This window comes from Tachypleus tridentatus, chromosome 9 (genome assembly GCF_004210375.1).
Source record: "Tachypleus tridentatus isolate NWPU-2018 chromosome 9, ASM421037v1, whole genome shotgun sequence".
Lineage (NCBI taxonomy): Eukaryota > Metazoa > Arthropoda > Merostomata > Xiphosura > Limulidae > Tachypleus > Tachypleus tridentatus.
Window position 1 is genome coordinate 22,264,245 of NC_134833.1, and position 8,125 is coordinate 22,272,369.

General features: G+C 29.2%; 1 pseudogene across 1 annotated transcript in view; it reads left to right on the plus strand.

Moving 5' to 3' along the window:
* LOC143224849 (salivary peroxidase/catechol oxidase-like) overlaps positions 1 to 1,364 on the plus strand; it is a 38,605-nt pseudogene extending 37,241 nt beyond the window's left edge. Inside the window, exon 17 of the transcript XR_013013466.1 lies at positions 887 to 1,364. The product of XR_013013466.1 is annotated as a salivary peroxidase/catechol oxidase-like (transcript). The remainder of the gene's footprint in view (positions 1 to 886) is intronic.
* The last annotated feature ends 6,761 nt before the right edge of the window (positions 1,365 to 8,125 follow it).

Consider the following 8,125-nt stretch of genomic DNA (forward strand, 5'->3'; position numbering starts at 1 on the left):
TCATCGTTCCCATGACCAAATTTTGTTTACTTTCTTGTAACTTTATAAGACGTGTTTCATCGTTCCCATGACCAAATTTTGTTTACTGTCTTGTAACTTTATAAGACGTGTTTCATCGTTCTCATGACTAAATTTTGTTTACTGTCTTGTAACTTTATAAGTCGTGTTTCATCGTTCCCATGACCAAATTTTGTTTACTGTCTTGTAACTTTATAAGTCGTGTTTAAATGTTCCCAGAGCTAATCTTTGTTCACTGTCTTGTAACGTTATAAGAAGTGTTTCATTGTTCCCAGGACTAATCTTTGATCACTGTCTTGTAACTTTATAAGATGTATTTAAATGTTCCAAGGACACTGGAATTACAGAAAAACTATTCATATACCGATTACGATGCAAACTAGGGCGTAATAATTCTTACAGTTTTTTTATGTATACCCAATTATGCTGTTTTATATCCAAGCAAAGAATGAATTACTTTGTTTTCGTATTTCATGTGATAACTGTACTCTTATGTATTTCCGATTTGGTATTTTCAATTGGTGTATATTTTGTATATCAGAAAGCTTCTTAATAACTTTCAATTCCAAATAAAACTTGAAGGAATTTTGAAAAAAATATATACATTATGAACTGATAAAGCCAGTGCCTTAAATCGAAAGTAATACATATCATAAGGCATTTATTGATCGGTTATATCTACGCCCGCCATTAAAGATATGTTTATCGATTTCATGACAGCGGCCATGCTAAAGTTACAAGAAATTTTAAATAAAATAAAATATTGTTTACGTTATCCTTTCTTATCTATATTTGTAGTTTACATGACTGATCTTGGATAGTAATAAAATTAAAATATATATTTCTCATATACTTATTGTTTTTCAAGGAATCCCCTGGTGTCATGTAACAGTACTTTAATTCCACGACTTTATCTCGGACCATGGCGAAACGAACCTGTATGGTCTTGATCTCTTGGAGACCCACAATGAAAACAATGTTGTTGTGTTTTTCTAGTTCTTACTTCAACTGAGAAATTCTAATGTTTGTTCTTTAACTGATGCAAATAATTCATCAGGGAAGATCTGGCGTTTTTGGTTTAGCTTATCTAAACATTTCGTCTGAGAAAATCTGGTGTTTGTACTTTAACTGATCAAAACAGTTCAAGTCACTGAAAAGTCACTTAAAAATTTGAAACCTTGACTTATAGAAAACAACAACATATTCTTCATGTAATTGTTATGACCAAGTGACGTCACATATTTCTTTCTTGTTGTTAAATTTTATTGTTAAAAGGAAATAAATTTGTATATCCACGTATGTTAAGTTTCATATAATTCTATTTAATAAAACAACTTTCACTACTTTTTCATTGTACGGTATTAGAACTGTTCACTTATAAAGACCTTCGTTACTGGAATAAATTGAAACTTAAACAAACCGCTAGTTACAATAGGTATTACAATAAAAATACGTTTCTGTAAAATTATTATAATAGAAAACACAAGAGAAAAGAATTTAGATAATAATTGTTACAGTAACGTTAAGTTTGTAATTCAAACAACCAATAGATTAACTGCGTTCAATAATATTAAGTTTTTAATTCAAACAATACATAGATCAACTGAGTTCAGTAATATTACGTTTGTAATTCAAACAATACATAGATCAACTGAGTTCGGTAATATTAAATTTGTAATTCAAACAACCTGTAGATTAACTGAGTTCAGTAATATTAAGTTTGTAATTCAAACAATACATAGATCAACTGAGTTCAGTAACATTAAAGGTGTAATTCAAATAACCTGTAGATTAACTGAGTTCAGTAATATTAAGTTTGTAATTCAAACAATACATAGGTCAACTGAGTTCAGTAACATTAAAGGTGTAATTAAAACAATACATAGATCAACTGTGTTCAGTAATATTAAATTTGTAATTCAAACAATACATAGATCAACTGAGCTCAGTAATATTAAGTTTGTAATTCAAACAATACATAGATTAACTGAGTTCAGTTACATTAAAGGTGTAATTTAAACAAACTTTAAAATTAACTGAGTTCAATAACATTAAAGGTGTAATTTAAACAACCTGTAGATTAACTGAGTTCAGTAACATTAAAGGTGTAATTTAAACAACCTGTAGATTAATTGAGTTCAGTAACATTAAAGGTGTAATTTAAACAACCTGTAGATTAACTGAGTTCAGTAACATTAAAGGTGTAATTTAAACAACCTGTAGATTAACTGAGTTCAGTAACATTAAAGGTGTAATTTAAACAACCTGTAGATTAACTGAGTTCAGTGACATTAAAGGTGTAATTTAAACAACCTGTAGATTAACTGAGTTCAGTAATATTAAGTTTGTAATTCAAACAATACATAGATTAACTGAGTTCAGTAATATTAAGTTTGTAATTCAAACAATACATAGATTAACTGAGTTCAGTAATATTAAATTTGTAATTCAAACAATACATAGATCAACTGAGCTCAGTAATATTAGGTTTGTAATTCAAACAATACATAGATTAACTGAGTTCAGTAATATTAAGTTTGTAATTCAAACAATACATAGATCAACTGAGCTCAGTATTATTAAGTTTGTAATTGAAACAATACATAGACTAACTGAGTTCAGTAATATTAAGTTTGTAATTCAAACAATACATAGATCAACTGAGTTCAGTAATATTACGTTTGTAATTCAAACAATACATAGATCAACTGAGTTCGGTAATATTAAATTTGTAATTCAAACAACCTGTAGATTAACTGAATTCAGTAATATTAAGTTTGTAATTCAAACAATACATAGATCAACTGAGTTCAGTAACATTAAAGGTGTAATTCAAACAACCTGTAGATTAACTGAGTTCAGTAACATTAAATTTGTAATTCAAACAATACATAGATCAACTGAGTTCAGTAATATTAAATTTGTAATTCAAACAACCTGTAGATTAACTGAGTTAAGTAATATTAAGTTTGTAATTCAAACAATACATAGATCAACTGAGTTCAGTAACATTAAAGGTGTAATTCAAACAACCTGTAGATTAACTGAGTTCAGTAACATTAAATTTGTAATTCAAACAATACATAGATCAACTGAGTTCAGTAATATTAAATTTGTAATTCAAACAATACATAGATCAACTGAGTTCAGTAACATTAGAGGTGTAATTCAAACAACCTGTAGATTAACTGAGTTCAGTAACATTAAATTTGTAATTCAAACAATACATAGATCAACTGAGTTCAGTAATATTAAATTTGTAATTCAAACAATACATAGATCAACTGAGTTCAGTAATATTAAATTTGTAATTAAAACAATACACAGATCAACTGTGTTCAGTAATATTAAATTTGTAATTAAAACAATACATAGATCAACTGTGTTCAGTAATATTAAATTTGTAATTCAAACAATACATAGATCAACTGAGCTCAGTAATATTAAGTTTGTAATTCAAACAATACATAGATTAACTGAGTTCAATAATATTAAAGGTGTAATTTAAACAACCTGTAGATTAACTGAGTTCAGTAACATTAAAGGTGTAATTTAAACAACCTGTAGATTAATTGAGTTCAGTAACATTAAAGGTGTAATTTAAACAACCTGTAGATTAACTGAGTTCAGTAACATTAAAGGTGTAATTTAAACAACCTGTAGATTAACTGAGTTCAGTAACATTAAAGGTGTAATTTAAACAACCTGTAGATTAACTGAGTTCAGTGACATTAAAGGTGTAATTTAAACAACCTGTAGATTAACTGAGTTCAGTAATATTAAGTTTGTAATTCAAACAATACATAGATTAACTGAGTTCAGTAATATTAAGTTTGTAATTCAAACAATACATAGATTAACTGAGTTCAGTAATATTAAATTTGTAATTCAAACAATACATAGATCAACTGAGCTCAGTAATATTAGGTTTGTAATTCAAACAATACATAGATTAACTGAGTTCAGTAATATTAAGTTTGTAATTCAAACAATACAGAGATCAACTGAGCTCAGTATTATTAAGTTTGTAATTGAAACAATACATAGATTAACTGAGTTCGGTAATATTAAGTTTGTAATTCAAACAATACATAGATCAACTGAGTTTAGTAACATTAAAGGTGTAATTCAGACAACCTGTAGATTAACTGAGTTCAGTAACATTAAAGATGTAATTCAAACAACCTGCAGATTAATTGAGTTCAGTAACATTACAGGTGTAATTTAAACAACCTGTAGATTAACTGAGTTCAGTAACATTAAAGGTGTAATTCAAACAACCTGTAGATTAACTGAGTTCAGTAACATTAAAGATGTAATTCAAACAACCTGTAGATTAACTGAGTTCAGTAACATTAAAGATGTAATTCAAACAACCTGCAGATTAATTGAGTTCAGTAACATTACAGGTGTAATTCAAACAACCTGTAGATTAACTGAGTTAACATTAAAGGTGTAATTCAAACAACCTGTAGATTAACTGAGTTCAGTAACATTAAAGGTGTAATTTAAACAAATATAGATTAACTGAGTTCAGTAACATTAAAGATGTAATTCAAATAACCTGCAGATTAATTAAGTTCAGTAACATTACAAGTGTAATTCAAACAACCTGTAGATTAACTGAGTTAACATTAAAGGTGTAATTCAAACAACCTGCAGATTAATTAAGTTCAGTAACATTACAGGTGTAATTCAAACAACCTGTAGATTAACTGAGTTAACATTAAAGGTGTAATTCAAACAACCTGTAGATTAACTGAGTTCAGTAACATTAAAGGTGTAATTCAAACAACCTGTAGGTTAACTGACTTCAGTAATATTAAAGGTGTAATTCAAACAACCTGTAGGTTAACTGAGTTCAGTAACATTAAAGGTGTAATTCAAACAACCTGTAGATTAACTGAGTTTAGTAACATTAAAGGTGTAATTTAAACAACATATAGATTAACTGAGTTCAGTAACATTAAAGATGTAATTCAAACAACCTGTAGATTAACTGAGTTCAGTAACATTAAAGATGTAATTCAAACAACCTGCAGATTAATTGAGTTCAGTAACATTACAGGTGTAATTCAAACAACCTGTAGATTAACTGAGTTAACATTAAAGGTGTAATTCAAACAACCTGTAGATTAACTGAGTTCAGTAACATTAAAGGTGTAATTTAAACAAATATAGATTAACTGAGTTCAGTAACATTAAAGATGTAATTCAAATAACCTGCAGATTAATTAAGTTCAGTAACATTACAAGTGTAATTCAAACAACCTGTAGATTAACTGAGTTAACATTAAAGGTGTAATTCAAACAACCTGCAGATTAATTAAGTTCAGTATCATTACAGGTGTAATTCAAACAACCTGTAGATTAACTGAGTTAACATTAAAGGTGTAATTCAAACAACCTGTAGATTAACTGAGTTCAGTAACATTAAAGGTGTAATTCAAACAACCTGTAGGTTAACTGACTTCAGTAATATTAAAGGTGTAATTCAAACAATTTGTAGGTTAACTGAGTTCAGTAACATTAAAGGTGTAATTCAAACAACCTGTAGATTAACTGAGTTTAGTAACATTAAAGGTGTAATTTAAACAACATATAGATTAACTGAGTTCAGTAACATTAAAGATGTAATTCAAACAACCTGTAGATTAACTGAGTTCAGTAACATTAACTGTGAACATCAAACAACATATACATTAACTGAGTTTTGTAATATTAACTGGTTAAATTAAACAACATATGTGTTAACGGAGTTCCGTAACATTAACTATTTAAATAAAAAAAACATATAGATAAACTGAGTTCTGTAATATTAACTGTTTATATCAAGCAACATATAGATTAATTGAGATGAGTAATATTGACTGAGTAAATAAAACATTCACTAACATTAACTACATAAATGAACCAAGACATAGTTTAACTGAGTTCATTCACGTCAATGTAAATGAAAGAACATATTGATTAACTGACCTCATTAACATTAAATGAGTTGACTAACTTTAAGTGTGCAAATCAAACAACATATTGAGTAACTTGAATTGTGTAATAAAACAACTTACATATTAACTGAGTTTATTAACATTAACCGTGTAAATAAAACAACATAGTGATAAACTGAGTACAGCGACATTAACTGTGAACTAAACAGCACATATATTAACTGAGCTCAATGACATTAAAGGTGTAACTTAAACAACCTGTAGATTAACGGAGCTCAGTAATATTAAAGGTGTAATTTAAACAACCTGTAGATTAACTGAGTTGAGTAATATTAAGTTTGTAATTCAAACAATACATAGATTATCTGGGTTCAGTACTATTAAGTTTGTAAATGAAACAACATACAGATGAATGGAGTTGACTAACATTAACTGTGTGAATCGAACAACACGTAGATTAACTGAGTTCAGTAGCATCAACTATGTAAATCCTAGTTAAATCTATGATCACACGAAGTTATGAAAAACTCCTTTGTATCCTGATAATATTAGAAACTGTGATTTTTTTTATAATGATGAATTACTTTGTTCATTTTGCACTATTCAACAGAGACAACATTTTTGATACCTTTGTATTTGATTTACGACAAATACTCAATAGTTTATTGGTACAATGTTAATACATAATAATTCATGGCTTGCACAATTTTGTTCAAAGAACAAATACGTAAAGTTGCATTATTAAATGATAATAAGGTAAAGGACAACATTTCGATTAAGGAAGTCTCAGTAGTTCACATGAATTAGGAAAGTCTTGCACAGCAAAGCTTTTAGGACAGAAACTGGAACCCAAAATAAAACGAAAGTCAATTCGGAGGACATTCATAACAATACGATGAAACCTAGTGAATCTCTTGACACCATTAACATGATAATAAAGAGAAATTTGAAGGACATTCATAACAATACGATGAAACCTAGTGAATCTCTTCATACCATTAACATGATAATAAACAGAAATTTGAAGGACATTCATAACAATACGATGAAACCTAGTGAATCTCTTGACACCATTAACATGATAATAAACAGAAATTTGAAGGACATTCATAACAATACGATGAAACCTAGTGAATCTCTTGACACCATTAACATGATAATAAACAGAAATTTAAAGACATATTTGGAAATCATTGGTTATTTTCATAGGAAGATTGACTGAAATAACTGGAACTTTAACAATCTTGAATGACAGCGTCCTTGCCAACTGCTCTGATGCAGAATTCTTGACAAAATCTTTCTTTTTAACAATCTTGTATGACAACGTTCTTGCCAACTGCTCTGATGCAGAATTCTTAACAAAGTCTTGCTTTTTAACAATCTTGAATGACAGCGTCCTTGCCAACTACTCTGATGCAGAATTCTTGACAAAATCTTTCTTTCTAACAATCTTGAATGACAGCGTCCTTGCCAAATGCTCTGATGCAGAATTTTTGAAAAATTTTTTCTTTTTAACAATCTTGTATGACAGCGTCCTTGCTAACTGCTCTGATGCAGAATTCTTGACAAAGTCTTTCTTTTTAACAATCTTGTATGACAGCGTCCTTGCCAACTGCTCTGATGCAGAATTCTTGACAAAATCTTTCTTTTAACAATCTTGAATGACAGCGTCCTTGCCAACTGCTCTGATGCAGAATTCTTGACAAAATCTTTCTTTTAACAATCTTGAATGACAGCGTCCTTGCCAACTGCTCTGATGCAGAATTCTTGACAAAATCTTTCTTTTAACAATCTTGAATGACAGCGTCCTTGCCAACTGCTCTGATGCAGAATTCTTGACAAAATCTTTCTTTTAATAATCTTGTATGACAGCGTCTTTGCCAACTGCTCTGATGCAGAATTCTTGAAAAATTTTCTTTTTAACAATCTTGTATGACAGCGTCCTTGCCAACTGCTCTGATGCAGAATTCTTGACAAAATCTTTTTTTTTAACAATCTTGAATGACAGCGTCCTTGCCAACTGCTCTGATGCAGAATTCTTGACAAAATCTTTCTTTTAACAATCTTGAATGACAGCGTCCTTGCCAACTGCTCTGATGCAGAATTCTTGACAAAATCTTTCTTTTAACAATCTTGTATGACAGCGTCCTTGCCAACTG